The 11,200-nt window shown below is 38.7% G+C and overlaps 1 pseudogene across 1 annotated transcript; it reads right to left on the reverse strand.

Annotated features, from left to right (window-relative positions):
* Positions 1-9,254: 9,254 nt before the first annotated feature.
* LOC311591806 (large ribosomal subunit protein uL3-like) lies at positions 9,255-10,555 on the reverse strand (annotated as a pseudogene). Its single transcript has 2 exons — positions 10,174-10,555; positions 9,255-9,993 (listed from the first exon to the last, which is right to left on the reverse strand). The product of its transcript is annotated as a large ribosomal subunit protein uL3-like (transcript).
* Between the last annotated feature and the right edge of the window lie 645 nt (positions 10,556-11,200).

The following is an 11,200-nucleotide window of genomic DNA, read 5'->3' on the forward strand; positions in this document are numbered from 1 at the left end:
ATACTAGTTCCATCGTCTGTTTTCTAAGATGTTAAGCTGCATCTAAATAGTCACCACTACACAGAAGATGTCTATTTACTTAGTTTTTTAAATTAATAAGTTATTTGTAATTTTAAAAATATTCACAACTTCCATAACCATCTTTTTTTAATATATGTTCAGCATTATATTCTGATTGGTGTTTTAATTTTCTTAGATATGCTCTTGGATTTTGTATCTCAGAAGCCAACTTTAGTATACACAATCCTGTACCTGTGTGCGATGGGGCATTAACTCAGTTATTTCTGATTCAGTCAATTTGACAACCAAGAGTAACTATCAGGAAAATGTTTTTAGTTTAACAATTTTGACCTCCATATTCATATTGATGTGTAGCTATTTAGTTAATTTTTTTATTTTTCCTTTTTTTTTTTAGACAAGATAATTCACAAACTTTGTAATGAGTTTGGAAGTGCTACCTTCTTTTTTAACTTAAAGAAGCATTGAAAGAACTCTTTAAAAAGTTCAACAGATGCTAAAGTTTCATAGGATGATTAGTTCAATTTCCTTTCAAGTTACAACGCTGCTCAAATGATCCATTCCATGCCAGGTGAGTTATGGCAGCTACTGCTTTTCAGAATGATCTATTTTTTATTACTTGTGAATTCTAGTGTGTGTGTGTGTGTGTGTGTGTGTGTGTGTTGTTGTTGTTGTTGTTGTTGTTGTTATTGTTGCTGTTGTTGTTGTACTTACAGTGTCTAATTATTTGTCACATGTGGGTTCTCTCTTTGTCATTGTAAGATTTACTAGGGTTTCTCAATTGTAATGATATTTCTAGGGGGCCATTTGTATAGGAATTAATTTTATTTATTGTATACAGTTCTCAGTTTTATAAACTTCTTCTCATACTGGTCTGCAATAATTTTGTATTGTCCTCATTTAAATTTGGTTTTGTGGTAATGCTGGCCTTATGGAAAGAGCTTAAGGTATCTGACTTCTTTACTGTTTTGAAAGAAATTGCAAAGCATTGAGGCTAATTTTGGTTCAGTGTTAGAAATTGTCAGTGAGGCAAACAACTCCCAGGTGTTTGATTCTTGGTAGGATTTTTGAGTACTTGTTTTATCTTTTTACCAGGTTTTTCATTATGATTATACCCGTAGGTGATGTGCTTTACTAGAACTTTAACTCTTTTTTTTTTTTTAGGTTATTAAATGTATGGGTATGGTAGTGTTGATAGTATTCTCCTTCTAAAATTTATTTTGTATTTTTTAAACTTATGTGTTTGAGTGTTTTCCTGAATGCATGCAGGTGCATTATATAAAAGTAAGATTATTCTCCTGGCTCAATTGCTGTCTGGGAGGCTCACTACCTCCTTCTGCTGCCCTAGGCCTAATCCTGGAAGCTTAATCTAACCTAGGCCTAGAATGTTTTCAGCCTCTGAGACTTCCAGCTTAGTGAGGAGACCCTTGCGTGTTCTCTCTAAGGTCTGGGCTGACTGGTTCAACTCAGCTGTTCTGGCTCAAGCTCCTCTTCCAGCTGACTTATTTACTCTAGCATCTCTCAGCCTAGAATTGTGGTGCTTGGCCTCAAACTAACCCAGTCGGGCATATCCTATTCTGTCCAATCTTCTCTGATTTGTCACCTTTTCTGTCACTCAATTAGATATCATTTTACAACATGGGTACTTCCTTCCACAAACTAGCCTTACCTTCATTTTGGGATTAAAGGCATGTTTCACCACACCTGGAACTAAGCTTTTTCTTTACCTGATACTTGCTGTATACCAGGCGGGTCTTGAGTTCAGTTCTGTTTGTCTGTCTCCTGGATTAAAGTCATGCTTCTATTCCAGCTGGATCACACAGACCTAGAAGATCTTTGGAAGTGATCTCTTGCCAGCCTGATCACATAGAACAGGTAAGTCTTTGGATGTGATCTCTTGACAGAACAGCCATATTCTGAGGTAACATTCCTCTACAGCACAATGTCCTCAAAAAATTCAGAAGGTGATATTGTATTCCCTGTCACTGGAATTCCAGACGTTAAGGAACCACCATTGTGAGTGCTGGGAACCAAACCTGGGTCCTCTGCAAGAGTAACAAGTATTCTTAACCATTGAGCCATCTTTCCAGGTCGATAGTATTCTTTTATGACTATATTTCCATTGGCATTAGTTTAAATGTTATTATATCCAATTATAATTTTGCATTTGCCATTTTTTCAGGAACTAGTATTTATTACCAAAATCATATTCAATTTCAACAAGATTTCACAGCTACAAAAGCAAATGTGCACACTGAAATCTCAGTGCAAACAGTCAAATGGAGCCCCAATCATTAAAAAATTAGTTGAAATTACCCGTGAAACAATTGTATTTTTAAAACGTCTTTATACATCCATCAGAAGAATTAAAATAGTTAATAGGAAAAATACAAATTCAGAAGTCTAATATTGATGTTTTAAAAAGGCAAGTATTTTTAAGAGTATTTTTTAAAGGTTTAAGTATTTCTATTTGAACGTCAATTTCTCAATCACTCAATTTTGTGCCATTCATCATCTGGCAGGATCTCTCAGCCACCTCTGGATCTACCTAAAGGTGTATTTTTCATAATTTCATAAAAACTTATTAATTTTATTAATGTTCAGCAATTTTTAATTTCATTTATGTTTTCTCTCTATTTTTTAATCATTCATACAAATTATGATTTGTGTAATGTCTTTTTCTCTCTATGTATGTATTTGTGTATGTATGTATATATGTATGTATAAATGTGGTGTGTGTATACATGTTCAAGTAGATAGAGAAATGTACTTGCCTGTGTCTGCTTATGTGGAAGCCAGAAACCACCATAGGTGTGAAGGAGAGAAACCTATTCTTTAGGATCCCAACATGGGATCGAATGGTTTGGTAAGAGAACAGATGATGTTAATTCACTAGAAGAGCAACCACCTCGTGCAGGAGCTTAATTGCTACCAGATGAAAAAGATGCTGTGAACAGACTCTGGGAGGAGATATATAAATGAGCCCAGAACTGGCAGCTGGGCAGATTGGAGACTTGGGGTAGATTTGGCTGTTCATCGCTGCCCTTCAAGACGCTCCTAGAGAAATCTGCTTGAGGGAAGGCTTCAGAGCTCCAGCTCCTGCTGAGGCTCTGGGGTCTGGTTACCCCCGGTTCCAGTGGAAGAAATCCTGTGGCTCTGGATTGGAGAATCATTGCTCGGGACTGATATCCTTAAGGTTTTGTTGTGTCACTTAATCTTCATTTCCTACTGTTTTGGTTAATCAGGTTATAATTGATGTAGGCTCGGTCAATAAGTTGTTAATAAAATATTTTGGTAAAGAAAATTGAGCCTACATAGGTGTTTCTATCACTTTCTACATATTTATTTGAGAGTGATTCTCTTGCTGAATCTAGGGCTCACTGTTTTAATTAGATGTGTAACTAGTGAACCCTAGGATCCCTCTCTCTCTGCCTACCCCCAGCACTGGCATTAGAGGTGCATATCACCATACCTGAATTTTATATGGGTTCTGGGGATCCAAACTCAGGCTTTGATGCTTGTCCAGCAGCACTTGATGTGCAGAACCATTACTCTACACCTCTTCATCTAGTTACTTGAAGCAGAATTTTGGGATGAAGATATTTCACATTTTTAATGTGTTTTCACTGATCAACTTCCTTCTACTCACTGATTTTGTTGCTAGTCATGTATTGTGACAAATTAAGTTTTGATTTTCAGGTATTCAGTGTTTTCTGTTTCTTAATTACCTCTTGATATGCATGTCTGTTTAAGAAGAAAGATTCTAAGTATTTGAAGATTTTCTATTTTCCCCCTGCTATTTTTATTGGTTTCTATTTTCATTCCAAGCTAATTATAATAGGCACTTAGAGCCATTGTAACCTTTTCAAGTTGCTAAAACTTATTTTGTGACCAGAAATACCCAACCATAAAGATGTGTTGTATACTTTAGACCAGTGTGCTCCCTGCTGTTGTATGAATTGCTGTCCACATTGTCCATTTTGTTTTTTCATTTTGTATACTCATTATTTATCCTTATTTATTTAGCTTTTATCTAATAATATATCCTTTATAAAAAGTAATATTATAACAAGAATTGTAAGTTCACTATAGTAACTATATTTTGGCACCTTAGATGAACTGATTTTGTCTTGATGAATAAAGTGCCAGGAACTGTAAGAAAGGACTTAAGAAAAACAATTCAAGGGAAAAAAAACAAGTACATTGTTCTTTGCAAAGGTCTGTCTGACCGTGCTATTTTTGCTAATTTCATATTTGGACTTCTATAACTATCTGCTTAGCTCCTAGCTTTGAGAAAGGAAACTTGGGGCCTTACCTTTTGGCTTTTGAAACTATCTACTTGTTGTTTGAGGATTCTCTAGACAGGATGTCATTTTCTTGCTTAAATATGGACCCTGAGAAAGGTTCAAGCATGCATTCAGTTCCCAAATACCCAGATGTGGTCATCAGGTAGCTGGAATAAAGATTCTTAATTAGTTATTAGAATGTGTCTGAGTGGCCTTTTCTTGTAGGAGCCTCACAACTGTACAGAGACCAGCTACTAGGATAGTGTTAGCATGTTCTCATTCAATGCCATTAACACCTGCTTTCTGTATTTAGGAACACTGATGTGTGGTACATACGTATTTATGATTTTTATTTCTCCCGGGTGTGGTGCTTTGAATAAGAATGGCCCCATAGACTCATATGTTTGAGTGCTTGGTTCCTAGTGAGTGAAACTGTTTAGAAAGGATTTGAGCATGACCTTGTAAAAGCGTGTGTCGCCTTGTTGAGGAATTGTGTCACTGGCAGTGACACAGGCCAGCCTCAGTCTCTCTCTCTCTCTCTCTCTCTCTCTCTCTCTCTCTCTCTCTCTCTCTCTCTCTCCTGCTTGCAGATCAGGATATAGCTCTCATCTATTTCTATAGCACCATGACTAACTGGCTGTTGTCATGCACTTGTTCATGATAATTATTGACTAGTCCTCTGAAGGCATAAGCAAACTCCCAATTAAATTCTTCTTTTTATAAGTTACCTTGGTCATGGCTGTATCTCTTCAAAACAATAGAACAGTAACTAAGATATAATTTGTTTTTAGAGATTGTCGTATTGCTATGACAGGCCTGACAATACTGTTGTTTAGAAGAATATGGAAGGCTTTTGTACTTGGACTAGAAAAGCATCTGAACATTTAAATCAGGGCTCAGTGAGCCATCTTTGTAAGAACATGGCCGAAAGTAATGCCAAGGTCAATGTGGATTATGTAGGCTCATCTCAAGAGGTTTGAAAGGGGAAGAATATTGTTAGTTGGCCTAGAGACCATTATTGTGATATTTTGTGAAAGAGTATGTCTGCTTTCTGTATTTGCCCAATAAACATGCTTTAGGCAAAATTCAAAAATTTTGGATTAATGCTTTTGGCAGAGAACATTTCAAGACAGCCTAGTATTGGCTGTCTCATGTGGTTATTGATGGTAACTCTTATCCAGATCTATAATGAAAAGGAGCAAGTGAGATGCAAAGAGGAATAAAAAATGTACAGTTTGAAGAGCAAAAAGGGATTAGGAAATGTAATGTAGGAGCCAACATTGTGTTCAAGAAGATAAGTTTAAGGAAAGGCCTGATTCAAAATGATATAATGCTCTCAAGTCAATAATCTAACAAGCTAATCCTGCAACTAGTGAAAGGGAAAGGCCTGAGAGATATCCTAAGCCCAAACAGCAGAAAGCTTATGCAAAGGTAATTCAAGAAGAGGCTAGCTTCCAACCACAGCAAGCAGGAGAACATGGCGAGTTCATGGTTCTGGTTTTATCAAGGATGAAACAGGAAAAGGCTTAAGGAATCTTCCTCTATGTTTAAGAAAAGCCAGTGATGCTAAGAGCATGACAGGATAACCTCAGCGTGGAGGCCCAGGGACACCATGAATGATCTGTGAAGATAAAGCAAGGACTGAATTGGAGATAAGATTCTAGAAATTTCAGAGCCCTGGTATACCTTCAAAGGAAAACTGAAGACAAGTTATAGAACCAATACAAGAGAGATAAGTGTATTGAAGTCAGCAAAGCTGGAAAAAAGGAGCTTTCTAAGACCCAGGCCTTTGTGACATAAAGACACATGATTTGAAATTTGTTGTGCTAGTTCTTGGTCTTGCTTCTGTCTAGTATTTCCTCATTCTAACCCCCTTTCTTCCCATTGGAATGTAAATGTAAACATATTGGATGTTTAAATTATTTGATCTGATTTTGATTTTGATTTTCCAAGGTATTATAGTTAGGAGATTGTTTTATGCCTCAAAAGAGATTGAGAATTTTGTACTTTTAAATACTGTTAAGATTGTGACATACTACAGGAACTTTTGAAATTGAACTTTTGAAATTGAATGGGTTTTTTGTTATTACGGCATGGCTGTAAGTCTATGGAATCCAGGGAAAAGAATATAGAGGCTTGAATACAACTGTTACATCTGTGTGGAGGACCCAGGTCCGTCCTATGTATATTCCCTGATTGTTCAGTCTCTGTGGGTCCTTAGTGGCCCAGGTTAGTTGATTATGTTTCTTATATCTTTGACCTCTGTGGCTCCTTCAATACTTCATGCCTCTATGCCATAGAATTCCCCAAGCTCTGCCTAGCATCTGGCTCTGTGTCTCTGTATCTGTTCTGTCGCTTGCTGGGTAAAGCCTATCAGAAGACAATTATACCAGGTACCTTTCTGGAAGTGTAAGAGAACATCAGTAGTGTCAGGGGTGAGCTCTCTCTCATGGAATGAGTGTCAAGCTGGGCCAGTCATTGGTTGGCCATTACCTCAATTTCTGTACCATCTTTACTCCCGCACATGCTGTTGGCCGGAACAATTATGCATCTAAGGTTTTGTGGGTGGGTCAGCATCCAAGTTACTGGAAGTCTTTTTTAGTTAAACGAGATTGCCATTTCAGGTTCCATATCTCCCACTATAGGAGTCTTAGTTTTCCCTCAACCTAAGATTGGATAAAGAAAATATGATACTTTTACACAATGGAATATTACTTAGCTATTCAAAACAAGGATCCCATGAAAATTTCAGGCAAATGAAAAAAACTAGAAAAGATCATCCTGAGTGAAGTAGCCAAACCCAGAAATACAAACATGGTATGCACTCACTTAAAAAGGACAATAGCCATAAAGTACATGATACATATTACAATTTACAGACCCAAAGAATCTAAGTCACTAAGAAGGCTCAAGGGGGGAATCTTGAATTTCACATAGAAGGGAAAATCTAATAGACATTAGGTGGATAAAAGGAGGGACCTTAGTGAGGGAGGGGTTGGGGAGCAGAGCAGGTGGGATCAAGTAAGGGTAAGATGGAGGGATAGGGAATGGGGAGAAAGAACTGGAATTGGTGTGAAGTTATCATCTCTGGGGAAGATAGAAATCTAGGAGAATGGAAACTCCCAAGAATCTATGAGGGGTCATTTCTTTCTTTTTTTTTTTTTTAAGATAGAACAGAGATTGAGGGAATGTCCAAACAATGCTTGGCCCAATGCAAGACCCACCACATGGAAAACAGCCAACTTCTGACAGTATTGACAATACTCAGCTATGCTTTTGTACAGGAGCCTATCAAAGTTGTTCTCTGAGAGGCTCTACCAAGCACTGGTTTGAAACAGGTGCTGAGACTCACACCCAAACATTTGGTAAAGCATAGGGAGTCTACTGGAAAATTAGGTGGGAGGGCAAAAGGACGAAGAGGTGATAAAAGCTTCATAAGAAGACCAAAAGAGCCAATTAACAAGGCCCCAGATGAGTCTGTGGAGTCTGAACCATCAACCAAGGACCATGCATGGACTGAACCTAGGTGCTCTGCATAAATGTAGCAGATGGAGACTCAGGTTTCATGCGAGTACACTATTAAGGGAAGCAGAGACGGTCTCTGACATGGACTATGTTGCCTGCTTTTTTTTTTTTTATCACTTCCACTTGACCGCTGATGGATTTTCTTGCCATGCCACATTAGAAGAGGATGAACTCAGTCCTGATGTGGCTTGATGGGCCAGGGTATATGGGTAGGGGGGCTACCTTTTTCTGAGGAATAGGGAAGAGGGGAGAGAGAAGGGAGGGTGGGATTAGGAGGAGAAGCAGGATTGTAAAGTGAATAATTAAATAATTTTTAAAGTACAAAATATCTTTCTTTATAAAATCTGCGTATAGAATGATTGGAAGGAAGAAATTAAAGAAAATATCAGGAGATGGAAAATTCACCCATGCTCATGGATTGATAGAATTAATACAATAAAAATTATCATATTACCAAAAGTAATCTACAGATCTAACAGTCTCGTAATCAAAATTTCAACACACATTTTCTGAAAAACAAACAAACAAACAAAGTTTTCAGCTTTATATGGAAACAAATAAATAAATGACAGGATAGTTCTAAAACATCCCATATTTTATCTATACTGTGGAGTGTTAATAATAAAAGCAGCATGGTGTTGGCATAGAAAAAGATAGTGGTTGATTTTTCTGATGTGTTTTTATACACAGTTTGCAAAAATTTTTATTATGAATTTTTGCATCTAGGCTCCAAAAGGAAATTTGTCTTAATTCCATGTTACAGGATATTTGATCCCATTGTGAACCTCAAGATTGTGAGCTGTAAAACCCTGTTTCTTGTTTGGTGTGGTTCAACCATAGCACATATCTTAAATCCAAGAACTTTCTGTTTATTGTAAGCAGGTGATTATGGTGTGGTTCAGCCAGCCCTTGCATACCCCTTTAATCCAAGAGCTTTCTGTTTACAGAATTTAATAAAGTTAACTCTAGGTCAAGATATAGAGCAAGAAACCAGCTGACCGGGATTAAAGAGTAGAAGTGACTTTGAGTTTAAAGGTATTTAAGACAGCATGGATAAGAAAGGGCTTTTGATCTTTGAGGTAGAAAGCTCTTTGTCTTTTAGTTTTTTGGCTTTTCCTCTTGGGCTGTGAGCTGAGCTAGCAAGCTTTTGGCTTTTGGCTTTTGGCTTTAGACTTTCTGGTTTTTCCTCTTGGACATGATCTAAGTAGGAAGGTCAGCTGGGTGCTTTCTCTGACTCTCTGAGCTAGCAGGTTTTCTTCCCATTATCTGGCTGCTGAGTCTTTATTGATAAAATAGGCAGTTTGGGATTTACTTTCTTTAAAACAATTCTTTTTCTTTCTTTGGTCTTTATGTGGCTTAAGTGTCAGGGTACCTATAACATTGTATTAAAAATGGAAATACTCACTCTGTTTCTACTATGTAAAATAATTTTTCCCACTGGAAAAGTTTTTATTGAGTGAGACCCTACCAGCTGTTCAAATTGCTCCTGGCATTAAGCACCTTCTTTGTTGGCCATGCAGTCTTTCTTGAGTGGTCCTCTGAAAGCTTTCTTCTCCTCCATGGTCTGGAAATGACTGTGGCCAAACTTGGAGGTGGTGTCAATGAACTTCAGGTCAATCTTCTCCAGAGCTTGCTGTTTGGTCTGCACCAGCAAGGACTTACTCCCTTCTTGGCTCCCACCACACAGTCTTTGAGCATGACGAAGCCATTGGTCACCTCACCTTAATGGACAAAGCCTCCCAGTGGGTTGATGCTCTTTTCAGATGGGTCATAGTCAGTAGATGCATTCTTGATTGGCTTACCAGTCCTGATGAGGTAGCCTTGACCAATCTTGTACATATCTTTTTGTTAATCTCCCTACAAAGATGGTAGCCTTTCTGCCCAGCTTGAGCCACAGAGAATGCCACATGGACAGGGTGCCAGGTTCCAATACAGGCAACTCTATTCAGCCCTCTGTGAGTCTTGTGGGGTAGTTTCTTTGTAAGGCAACAACTGGTCACCTCTATGTAGCCTTTGCCTTTTGTCACCCAATGACATCAATCATCTCATCCTGTCCAAACACATGGTTCACAGGAACCAGCTGCCCCAAACTCTCTCTGGCCCTATCTAGTTTCTCAGCCACTCTGCTACCATGCACCTGAATCTCCATCAACTGTGCCTTCTTCTGGCACAGAGGAAACAGACACAACCAGGTATGGGCAATTATGTGGATAATGGCAGTTCTTCATGGGTTGAAGTCCTCCTCCAGCTGTTTCTTGCCATGTTGTCTTGCCATTACTTACAGTGTTTGGTAAAGGGCTTCTTCTTTGATTTGTGCCAGTTCTTTTTTTAAAAAATATTTTATCAACTTACTCTGCCAGTTCTCACAGAAGCGCCTTTTACACTCATCTCTGATGTGCTCAGCAAATACTGCCGTGAAGGTCCGGGGCCTGATGGGGTTTCTACATATCCCACAATGCCCACAACTAACACGGGTGGGGTTTCCACAATGGGTACAACCTCTATGACTATCTTTTTCACATTAGATCCTGGCCTGTGGACTTCCTGGATGACATGAGTCATGCCAGCCTTGGGGCCTAGAAAGGCTGTGAGGTGAATGGGCTTGAAGGGTCGTCCTTGGGGAAGCTCTTCACTTTCTCACAATGCCAACTGCTGTGCTTCTGAGGCAAGAAGCCCAGGGACCCATGCCTGGGAGCAGAGAATTTCCTGTGAGATGTTTTGACCATCACATGCCACCAACAGAACTAAGTGAAATTATTTGAGGAGTATTGACATTAATTATTTTTATGAAAATTAGCTCTTAGCCATTCTGACAGCTATAAGATAGAATCTCAGAATTGTTTTGATTTGCATTTCCCTGATGACTAAGGAGGTTGATCATTTCTTTTTTTTCCAAGATATATATTATTTTATTAATTTGTTCTTGTTACATCTCAATGGTTATCCCATCCCTTGTATCCTCCCATTCTTCCCTCCCTCCCATTTTCTCCTTATTCTCCTCCCCTATGACTGTTCCTGAGGGGAATTTCCTCCTCCTGTATATGCTCATAGGGTATCAAGTCTCTTCTTGGTAACCTGCTGTCCTTCCTCTGAGTGCCACCAGGTCTCCCCCTCCAGGGGACATGGTCAAAGATGAGGCACCAGAGTATGTAAGAAAGTCATATCCCACTCTCCACTCAACTGTGGAGAATGTTCTGACCATTGGCTAGATCTGGGTAGGGGTTTAAAGTTTACAGCCTGTATTGTCCTTGGCTGGTGCCTTAGTTTGAGTGGGACCCCTGGGCCCAAATCTGCCTATCATAATGTTCTACTTGTAGGTTTCTAGGACCCTCTGGATCCTTCTACTTTGCCATTCTCCCATGCTTGTCTCA

The sequence above is a fragment of the Acomys minous genome (assembly GCF_964271855.1).
Source record: "Acomys minous genome assembly, chromosome: 1".
In the NCBI taxonomy this organism is placed as follows: domain Eukaryota; kingdom Metazoa; phylum Chordata; class Mammalia; order Rodentia; family Muridae; genus Acomys; species Acomys minous.